The 11,898-nt window shown below is 43.6% G+C and overlaps 1 long non-coding RNA gene across 1 annotated transcript; it reads right to left on the bottom strand.

Moving 5' to 3' along the window:
* Positions 1–3,673: 3,673 nt before the first annotated feature.
* Positions 3,674–8,599, bottom strand: LOC135981818 (uncharacterized). The gene is made up of 2 exons (XR_010599003.1): positions 6,632–8,599; positions 3,674–3,896 (listed from the first exon to the last, which is right to left on the bottom strand). It is a non-coding gene; the product is annotated as an uncharacterized LOC135981818 (long non-coding RNA).
* Positions 8,600–11,898: the final 3,299 nt, after the last annotated feature.

Below are 11,898 nucleotides of genomic sequence, written 5' to 3'. Positions count from 1 at the left end.
ACCCAGGTGCCCTGATTAGCCTGCCTTAATTGATTCTAGAAGCTTCTTCTTAATTGGCTCCAGGTGTCCTAATTAGCCTGCCTGCCTTAACTGGTTCTAGCAGGTTCCTGATTACTCTAGTGCAGCCCCTGCTCTGGTCACTCAGGGAACAGAAAACTGCTCATCCAGTGACCAGTATATTTGCCCTCTACCAGACTCCTGTACCCCACTGGTCTGGGTCTGTCACAATACCAACGTGGGGAGCAAATATTTAATAATGGGCTCTTCAGTTGGAAGTTGAAGCTAGACAACCCGAGACTGGAAATAAGGTGTAAATGTTTAACGAGGAGGGTAATTAATGTTTCCACTGGGGTCCATCAGGAATAACACCAACAAAGTCAATGGAGTTATGCCAGTGTATATTAAAGATTAGAGAGAATATTTTTGGCTGTATATGTTCACAAAGGAAAGTTAAGCAGTTTCTCATTATATGGAGAAAAATCTTAACTTGCCTCTGTGTCCCTATTTCTTCTACCCTTCCCCCCACCACACACACACACACACACACACACACACCCCTACGTTGTGAATCTCACAGCTAGTGCATCTTTGTTTCCTAAAGACATAAGTGAGTAAAGTGGCACAGTCTGAGCAATAGATAGAAACATCTGCTTCTCTCCTCTTGGTTTTGAAGCAGCCTCCTCAGGCATATCCTGTAATGCAGACATTCTGAAAGAGGTCATTCTTCTCATTTAAGCTCTTAAAATACGGTAGCATCTATATTGGATAAGAAAACACTCGGAGAAGAGAAGAAAAAAAATAAGATCATTGTGCTACGTCTCTTATGAAAAGTCTGGAGGAATGATCAGAGAGGATTGTGAATTAAGGAGCATACGCCCTTAAAAAAAATGAAGTGATGCAGCAGCCATCATCTTGGATTCTCCTTTTAAAGTTTCACAACAGTCACTAAGCTTAAGGATCAAAAGTAATTGTATTATCTTCCTGTTAGAGAAAAGCAAAGCAATTTGGTCTTTGATGTTTCATCGTCTCATGACGCCTCTTCTGCCTACCCTCAGGACTGTCGGAGAAAAACGGAGTTCTCACTATTTTGTTAGGTACAACAAGTCAGATGTTTTATTAACTCTCACATGTGCAGAGGGAGAGAACTAAACAGGTCTCTCAACAGGTAAACAATTACAGCAAGCATTTATACCTTTCATTACAAAAATAATGAGGGACAGCAGCATTTTTGTTTATACATAGGCCATCTTGATATCTCATTTCCTCAGTTGTTTTGACTCTTGCCAACATACAATTATTTTCTATTCCTTATCTACACAAGGTCTTCTACACTTTATCTATGCTGAGGTCATCATGACTTCTTACACAGTTCTTTCTCACCCGCCTCACACAATCCTCGCTTCTACAAATCTCGCGTTAACAGGGTTACAGTTAGCCTGACTCTTGCTAACAACCATCATGCATTGCAGTTTCCTTCTGTCAGTTCTTTTCTCTGCTTCCACAACCCCCCCTTTTGTACTTCTAGTACAACAAACATTCTCAAATCTCTATTTGCATCAAGTCCTGGACTTCTGATTCTAAATCAGATGCTTCAACCTTAGGGGTTTGATTGGATGTAATGACAATGCATGATTAGCATGAACATGAAAGGTATTACTATTATTACATCTTTTACAACAACAATAACATAATCCTAAGCTAACTAATAACAATACAAGCAATAACATTCCCATAGCAATACTATAATGGGGTTGTTGTACAGCCTTTGTCATAAAGCACAATACATCATATTTAGTACATAAGGTAGATACTCTATAAGCTGTCTGAAAGGCATACTTTTTAACTTGATACATATTTTGAAGCATGTGAATTTGCCCTTGTACCTCAGAGATTTTCTGGATCTCAGGTAACAATGAAAGCAAATTTTGAAATCTATCAGATAGTAAGCTAGTCCAATTAAAGGGTATCTGGAACCTAAGGGCTATTTGAAAAACTCTATCTGCAGGCCAGTAAATAATATGATTACCTGCAGTGGTAATGAGATTAAAATGTATGTCTTGCAATGTGGTGGCTTTAACATACACACAGCTATCATTAGCTTAAAAAAATAAGTGTCCTGTCAGGGTAGTTCCTTGTCCCCTACCCTCCCAGCAAACGTAGTCATGAAGAGTAACAACTCCTCCTGGCTTCAGTTTACGGATACACTGAAGCTGTGGGGGTTGTAACAGCCAAAATGTCCATTGACTCCCTAACCCCATCCAAATGTCAGATGTAATCCCAGGAGCACTGACTAAAAATCGATTGGGCATACCAGGTGGTCTGATTTCCCAGATGTCTCGGTGAATTACCCAATCCCACATGCATCCTCCCCATGGACCCGGCAGGATTCGGTATGTGGGAGCCCACACCCCCTGAACCGGTCCATATGCTTGGAAGGAGCACTGAGAACGTCCACACTTCCACCCAGAAAGTTTCCAAGTATGTCTCCATGGCCACAGATCAGATGGTACTCCTGACGTGTCTGTAAGGGCAGTGGGCCAAGCCTGGTGCTCTAGATCATTCCGAATGGCCATTAGCTGGTCATTCAAAAAATCCTGAATCTCTGAGCATGCTAGATCCCACTGCAATGCCTTCCCAGCCTCAGTGATATTCAATACCATCTCTATCAGCAACTTCTGGGTCATAGAACTAAGGGCGGAGATAACATGTAACTCATCAACTCCAGCCTGTACCTGGGTTAGTTGTGCTCCAGAAACAAGGCCAATGGCCTTCTCTAGTTGCCCCAATTTCTCATCATGTTCTTGGTTCTTAAAAATATTCCAAACTGCTGCTGCATTACTGGCCCCATCCCAAAGGGATCCGGTCAAGTCTCTCTTCTTTCTAGAGGAAATAACCCGAGCCCTCTGTTGTGCTAATCTAATGGCAGCCCCCTGTGAGCAATTATAAATTCTTGGGGTTCACTGGTAGTGATATCATATACTTTTATCTCCACTGATCCATTCAATTGTTCGCTTATATGGGATATCCTGAACCTTAAAAATATATTTTTTCAAACAATATTTAAATAAATCACTAAAGTGTGAAGGCCTTAGTCATTGGTTTTATCAAATATATGGCATTGTCTGTATTTGAATGTGTTACAGGGGTAATAGTGTAATGGAGGAGATGGCAGGGGCAATGGCAACAAGGTGCCTTTGGTACTTATCATTTAAAATCCAATTAGGGAGGGCAATACATGCTGAAGGACTTATCCAAAACACAGGGCGCAGCCTGTAGAATAAACCCCAAAATTCAATCAATACCACGTTCCCAAGCATGGGTCCCACAAGTTTCTTCCTGCCAGTGTATAATTCTTTGTTTCTTCACCAGGGTCAGTTCTTAATGTCTCTTGTAGTCAGGAATCCCTGGACTTTGTGGTTTCAATTAAGCAAGTGTTCCTTCTTCTCTTTTCCTGAAACAGTGTGGTTTAGCATCATACAGGGGAGAGGTTACTAGCACATCACCCTGTAATGGTTTTGCTTCTTCTAGAAAAATCCAGAGGTACAGTAGGTCTGTCAGTGGACAAGGGAGAGGTTACTAGCACTTCACCTTGTCTTTTTTTCTTTCTTTCTTTTTCCTGCTGTCCAGAAGACACAGCAGAGCTAGAAGGAGAAATAGGCTTATCATCAGTCGGAGAGTCCTCCCGAGGTGGAGGGGTCTTTTTGCAGTGAGAAGCATGGGTCCAGGCAGGTAGTCCTTGGCACTTCACAGCAGTGTTGGTGGTTAACAGGACTTGGAAAGGGCCTTTCCAGTGTGGAGCCAAAGCAGTCTTTCGTTGATGGACTTTACGTAGACTCAGTCTCCTGGTTTCAATGAATGGCAGGGCTGCTAGGGTCTTTGGGTAGCACTTCTTTTATCTGTGAGAAAAGAAACCTAACACATTTCATTAATGCCTGGCAGTGTTTTTCAGATCTCATAGTTGCTTGGGCACATTCAGGCCCCCCTTTTCTTGGCTATCAGCCAAGTCTTAGCTGTGGGCAGTGTCCTTGGATGGTGCCAGCATCTTATCTTTGGACTGAGCTTGCTAGCTATTTTTCCTCAGTTAACTCATTCTGTTCTTTTTCCTTCTCCCCTTCTTGGCTTCTTTTAACCTACAAAGGAAACTTCCACTCTTCACTCATACACCTTTTCCCAACAATGAACACATACACATTGCCATTATACAGTACATTAGTCTTATTATTCAATGTATGCCATGTACACCCTTCCAGTAAAATAACTTTATTACAGAGCTTTGGAGCAACAAACCAGGACAAGCACACCCACTTTTGAGGAGTCCACTCGGTACAACCTCAGGTGTCCAATAGCTTTCCTCCCTCCCCAGCCCTCTGGCTAGAAATCTGAAGTAGCCAGAAGGATCCCATGGGCAATATGGGGAGTGGGTTAACCTTCCATGTCCTTGCTTCCAAAGACTGTTGGTATGCAAATTTTAACAACAATTTTTTTCAATTAAAAAAAAATCTGGCCAATGAAGTTTCTTTTTCTTACTTAAGCAACTGTATTAGACTTTAGTATATCACATTTTCCTGATTTATCCAAACACTTTTTGTATTCCAAGTTGAATAAAAACAAGTATCTGCTTTTTGATTTAACCCTTCTATTTAATTTTGAACTAGACGGTCTTATGAAAATATTAAACCCAACAATTTTGGCCACAAGACAAACACCACAAGACAGGACAAAGAACACAAAAATAATTCCTATTGTACCAGTAAATGCATGGTACATTGAATGCTGTTCAGCTGGCATCCGTTTTCTCTGATGATCTGAAAGACAAAAGAACAGAGGTCTACCCCTTCTGGGTAGTCAGTCATTGCTTAAAATATTTCCTTTATATACACATACTCTTGTTGATTTTAGACAAAACAGAGGAATTATCCCATATTTCCTTGTATTTGTTTCATAGGCAGCCCAGGTTTCAGTGGCTTCTACCTTATTAGTTAGAAAATTGCATTAATACAGATGCTTTCTGGCTTGCTTCCAGATTCAAAGCTATCCACAGCTTAAAAATTCTTATGTAAAAAGGGACACAATTAACTTTCCCAGACTTTTGATTGCCTTTTACTTCTAACTCCTGCTTTCAAACACCGAGTGATCTGAAAAGAGACAACACAACCTATATTGGTAGGTTTGCATTTCTTTTACCTCTGCTACAATATACACTGCACATGTTCTGGGGAAAATGCACATCCTATCCACAATTCAATTTCCACAACACTAGCCACATCAATTTCTACACAAGGTATAACTGTTTCTTTTGTGCTTACAAAATCTCCATGCACCCCTAGTAAAGTGACAGCTCGACCACACAGAGCCAGGGGCACTGTCCTTCTCTCTCTTTTTACCAGATCTTTTATCTGCTATTTTGTTACCCAAAAACAAATTCAAATCTTTATTCTTTCCTGAACAATGGGTAAAAGCCATTTACTTAACATATAATTCAAAGGGCTATCCTTAGAGGGTTTTACCAGAGACCCACCCATCTGCCTGCTGACACTCTAACAGAGAATTACACAGAGAACAGAGGGAATTATGGCCTAATAGGATCCTATTACAGGAATTTCTACTAATACTGACCGCTACAGGGGACGGGACAGAAGGATCCCAATTCAACCTCAGAGCTTCATTGCACGCGATGGCTTCCACTCTGAGGAATTACGAATGAGAGGCTCAGTTCCATCCACACACCTAACACCTAAATGTATAAGACAGAAATTCATTAACCGGAGTCGCCAGTAACTGTCACCAAAATATCGGGTCCACCTAGCTGAGAGCCAATAACAGCCAGACAGGGATAAGGAAGAGTTGCTTTATTCAGCAGAAGAAAGGAGAGCCTTGCACCTTGGTACAAAGACTCTGTCTTACACATATTTTACCATTTCAATTATTATCCTGGGGATTTGAAATCCCCCATGCTTATAATTACTTACTCCTTTCCTTCCACTATGCCCTCAAAGTTTCCAACCTGTTCTCCAATCTCTCTATCTATTGCCTGCCCGCTTGGGCCTGATCCTGCTTTTCTCGCTGAACCGTCCCTTCCATGGGCACCAGCTTTTTCACTACCAATTTAGATAGGAGGGTGGGCTTCTCAACTAGCCTTCCTGGTCTCTTCTCTTAAACATTCTTACTCACAAGGCTACCCGAGTCCTCCCTCGTGAGGCTTGCCACTTGGGCAAAACGCATGACCCATTGGCATTTAACTATTCAATTTTCTCTTGTGGCAAACACACTGCTCTTACAGCATATGCAAACACAAATGGTTAAATTCTGACAAGTCCCTGAAGGACCGGTACTTGCTTAGCCAGTGCTTCCTTTTCTGCCTGGAAGTCCTGTCTCAAGGCTTGCAACTTGCCCTGGGCGTAGGTTTGAGTTGCTGCCTGGTTCATGATCTATGCTCTTAATTGCTCAATTCTAGTTATCAAGTAAACAATTCTTCCCTTTTCTCCAACTTCTCTATTGCCCAGTCCTGCTACGACTGGGGTAGATCCACCTGACACCCTTCCCGGTCAGCCGGGGTGGAAAGAGGAATGCTAAATCCCTCTCCGGTTCTCAGACTTACTGCGGCTGAGAGTAGGCACACTTTCATACTCACACACGTACGTCCAGACTGGCCACGTCTGTGTATAACGTTCAGAGAAGGTGCTGTGCAATCTCCAACTTGCTTCCTCTCTTGGGAGGGCAGTTCTTTTACACCCTGAGGTCTCCTGGGGCGTCTTTTCAGTGATTCCAGTCCAGGCCGGCTGCCTGTGGCTTCTTCAGCTTCCCCAAACCACGCCGGCTCCAGGGTCGCAAAGGCAGACTGTTGGATCTCACTGGACAGTTAAGCTTTGCAAATGTAATCTCAGCACTGTAACTTGTATTGCCTTTGGTTTGACTATGTCTATATTTTTTCACAGTCAGCTGGGGCCGAAAGCAGTTTTTCTTTGTACTTAGCCTGGTCTGCATTGATTCTTGACCTTGAACGCAGATTAACTTTCTCTTTATCTCTGGACCAAGCTGAATTTCAAATTAACCCGTTCCTTTCCTCAATAGACAAATTGCTCCCATTGTGTGTCAGAGGCTTTTTTGTGATTAAAAGCTCCTCTGAGATGTATGATCTTATCTAGATTGAAGGTACCTCCTAGTGGGCATTGTTTAGATGAATTTTCACGCGTGTAATGATTTCAATTCTCTAAATACCTGCAGGTTTTAGTACCATAATGTACGTACATAAAATAAGCTGGGGTACCCTTAGGGGGTGAGAGGGAAGACTTAGACTGTCCCCCACCCATTTTTCCAATCACACACTCAAAGGGGAAGGATGCCCTGTCCGCGCTAGCGGTTCATAAACTAAGGACTCTCCCTACAGGGTATTCACACAGGAGTGACTAACGAGGATAGCCATGACCCCCTACACCTCCCTTCAGCAAAGAGCGTCGGCTAATCTCAGAGAGAAAGCGCCGCTTACTCTGTTGCATCCAGTGAGATGGTCAGACTGTCAGTGGCTCACACGGAGAGGAAAAGGGGAGGGAAGATGGGTGCACACACTCCTAGACCCAGGTAGCCTCCTCGCCGGACGATGCCAGGCCGAGTCAACCTACATGGGTCGGATCTCCTAAAAGATCCTCTAGTTACCGGGCTTGCGTTAGAGTAGTTCTGGTCACGAGCCAAAAGACTTCGCAGAGTACTCTGGGCGTCTTCCGGTAACACTCAATTCACACTGTGTACACACACACACACAGACCACACACACACCAAGGCCTTATACCAGGTACTACTCCTGAGTACCTCCAGGTACTATTCCCAAGTACCTTGATGCATCACTTGAGGCGGTAACAACCCCTCAACACAGGTGCAAACCCTATGCACCTAGCATATGCTTACAGGGGGCGGCAAACAATTCCCCTATTACGCCGCTCAGCATCTGACCTTGCTGCACAGTCAATAAGTTCGGATGGCGTGAGCCCAACAGGGGCAGACGGCCCCACGGACAGTCCTCCTCCGACACCCCAATAGAGATTTCAAAAGGTCTCCTACCTCTATTGTGGCGCCATGGGGTTCGAAGGGGAACGATCCGTAGCAGCTGCCGTTGCCTCAGTGGGCGTTGCCATCCCGGACGAGCCCCCAAATTGTCGGAGAAAAACGGAGTTCTCACTATTTTGTTAGGTACAACAAGTCAGATGTTTTATTAACTCTCACATGTGCAGAGGGAGAGAACTAAACAGGTCTCTCAACAGGTAAACAATTACAGCAAGCATTTATACCTTTCATTACAAAAATAATGAGGGACAGCAGCATTTTTGTTTATACATAGGCCATCTTGATATCTCATTTCCTCAGTTGTTTTGACTCTTGCCAACATACAATTATTTTCTATTCCTTATCTACACAAGGTCTTCTACACTTTATCTATGCTGAGGTCATCATGACTTCTTACACAGTTCTTTCTCACCCGCCTCACACAATCCTCGCTTCTACAAATCTCGCGTTAACAGGGTTACAGTTAGCCTGACTCTTGCTAACAACCATCATGCATTGCAGTTTCCTTCTGTCAGTTCTTTTCTCTGCTTCCACAGGACTGATCCTGTATGGTGCGGGGAGCCTTCCAAGAAGACCTCAGTACCTCACAGGATTGGGACCTTTTCAGGGCCAGAGCATAGGAGTCACCTTATTTTTGCTAGTTCAAGGGAGGAAGGTTGATCTTGTGGTTATGGCACTAGACTGGGACTCAGGAGATATAGAGTCAAATCCTGACTATGCCATTGGTATCCTGTGCCATCTTAGACAAGTCACTTAACCTGTCTGTACTTCAGTTCCCCGTCTTTACGGCAGGGATAATAATACTTTCCTTCTTCAACCTTCGTCTATTTAGATTACAATCCTTTTGGGGCAAGGACTGTCTCTTACTGTGTTTGTGCTCCTTAGCACAACCGGGCCCTGATCTCAGTTATTCCCTCTAGTTGCTGCCATAAAGCAAATAATAATAATATTCTGACTTTCTCTTGCCTGTATCAGCCCTAATATAGGTTCAATCCTGCAGTCCCTGCACAGTAAAACTACTAAGATCAGGCAAAAAGGGACTCTTTGGGGACTGCTAGCCCTGCTAAGGAATATTTAACACGTACTTCTATGCTGATCTAAAGGGTTCTCATTTCTCTCCCTGTTTTATGAATTACAGTGCTCGCAAACAGCCTTTTCATTGTTTGCAGAAGAGAGCATCAAGATTTAAGACATGTGCATTGCCTGCTGGTTTTACCTTAATATATCAAATCAAAAAAACACCAAAGTAAAATAATCCAGCAAGGGACAAATTGAACACGTGGATGCACACATGCGACTTCACTGGGAGATGATACAGTGTACAAAGGCAGAATTTGGGCAGATCTGTGGATTATAGAGCGCAGACACTTTGAGGTTTAATGCTTTATTTGTGGGTTTGCATAGATGCTACTGTGATCTCAGTTTGTTAGATGTTTTGCAGGGATAGAATTTAAAAGTCCATGTAATTTCCACACAAATACCTAATGTGCACACACATATTTGTATTTCTCTCTCACACCCTGTGGCAGGGCAGGGGTAAAACCGCCCTGAAAGCCCTGCCAAAATGCTGGCTGCAGCCTGCTCTCTGGCCAGGTGTAGAGATGCACATACTCAGCAGGGAGCCCAGCTGCAAGCCCTAAGGAGGGCTGGTTCAGAGGAACATACTGAGCTAAGTAGTGACAGCTGGGCTGGAGCAGGAGAGGGCTATAAAAGCCCTGGGCAACCCTTAATGGGGAAGCTAGCCTGGGAGGAGACAGAAGGGCAGGATCTCTGTCTCCTTACCAATAAGGAAGCCTCAAGGGCCAGTAGACCCTGGGGAGGGTCTGTGGGGCACTAACTGTTGGGGATCTGGGAACTGCACAAGCACTGTATATATAGACACTTGGGTGATCCAACAAAAGAAGGTGTGGAAGGCTCTTTATAATACCAGCCTAAACACAGGCTGCAGGCCCAAAAGTGGGAGAGCCTGCTCGAACCCTGTGACACACCCACATACAGTTATGTGCATTTGCCCTGCTGATGTTGGGGAACTTGCAGGGGATTGTGGCATTTGCCTCTGCACTACTCTCTCCCCACCTTTTGCCTCCAATAAAAGCACAGCACCTAGAGCAGTGGCTCTACCTTTCCAGACTACTGTACCCCTTTCATGAGTCTGATTTGTCTTGTGTACCCCCAAGTTTCACCTCATTTAAAAACTACTAGCTTTCAAAATCAAACATAAAAATACAAAAGTGTCACAGCACACTATGACTGAAAATTGGTTTACTTTTTCATTTTTACCATATCATTATCAAATCAATCAATTGGAATATAAATAGTGTACTTACATTTCAGTGTAAAGTATATAGAGCAGTATAAATAAGCCATTGTCTGTAAGAAATTTGAGTTTGTACTGACTTCGCTAGTGCCTTTTCTGTAGTCTGCTGTAAAAGTAGGCAAATATCTAGATGAGTTGATGTACCCCCTAGAAGACTTCTGCATACCCCCTGCGCTACGCATACCCCTGGTTGAGAACTGCTGACCTAAAGAAACTGCCGCAAACTCCCGGTAACAGGTTCGTCATCTCCAGAGCCTCCCCCCAATGGGCCTTTCAGGCACCCTGCCCTCAAATCTATCTACCCAGGTGTGACGTTATCGACAAACTGGGACCATTTATCCCCATAATGACCATTTCATAACCATTTATCCCCATAATGAGTGGCACTGGTGGTGATACTGGAAAACTGGAGTGTCTAAGGGAATTGCTTGTGTGACTTGTGGTTAGCCAGTGGGGTAAAACAAAAGTCCTCTGGCTGGCTGGGTTTGCTTTAGAGGTGGAAAAACCCCAGCCTTGAGCTGTAACTGCCCTGCTTTAAGCAATTTGTCCTGAACTGGCCCTCTCAGTTGGGTCCCGCCAGAACCAGCATTGATACACCAGGTCTCTTCAAACTCCACACTGACTTTTTACTTGGCTAATAACACACTGTTTTATTATTTTGAATAATCTGTGAGAATAAAGTCTTCAAAGTCCAAACCAGGCATTCCAGCCTACAGCCTTTCCCTGCTTTGGCAGACCAGTCCCAAGCCCTACCTTGCTGGAGTATTTTCTCCCCTGGAATCATAGGGTCTCCTGCAGAAGACCTTATTCCTCCCCTCTGCAGCCCTCAGCCCCTAAGGAAGTCCATCACCACCCCATATCTCACTACCTGGGACTCTCCCTTATCTATCCCAGAGGCCTGATTGAGTTACATGACCCATTTTTCCCATCTGGTGGGGGGACAAGTTATCTCCACCTGATAAACCTAAGACCCACCTCCTCTTAAAAGGCCAATTGCTTGTGACTCTCCTCTATCTCTGTTGCAGGGTTAGATCTTCCACTCTGCAGAAGAATGAGTTAGCAACACAACTGGGTCATCCATTTGCAACAAATCATTGTTTGTTTTATTATTAAACAAAATTTGGCCCTTTTCACTCATCGTAAAAAAAATAAAGTGATATTTGACTTTTGGGGGGGGGGTAATTTTTGCTGAAAAGTTTAGACACAAAATTTTCACCCTGATGGTTGTTTGACTAACTGCTTTAATTTCATTAACTTTTGACTGATCATTTGCCTTCATGGGGGAGTGGGGACAAATCTTGGACCAAGTGGAGATGATAGGAGTTTTTCCATGAACTTCAACGGGGCCAGGATTCACCCCAGGGGATTTCCACTTGCATCGAAAAAGAGAAAGTTTGCAGTGCTGCCAACACATGGTTTTATCGCTAGCCTGATGCTCTTTGGTGTTTCCTTAAAGCTCCAGCTCTTGGAGTTTGAGTATGTGAGTATCTCAGCTTTCATTTAAAATAATGAGCTGTTCTTGC

This window comes from Chrysemys picta, chromosome 2 (assembly GCF_011386835.1).
Source record: "Chrysemys picta bellii isolate R12L10 chromosome 2, ASM1138683v2, whole genome shotgun sequence".
NCBI lineage: Eukaryota > Metazoa > Chordata > Testudines > Emydidae > Chrysemys > Chrysemys picta.
The sequence above is the reverse complement of the archived record's forward strand: the minus strand, read 5'-3'. Positions and strand labels throughout refer to the sequence as shown.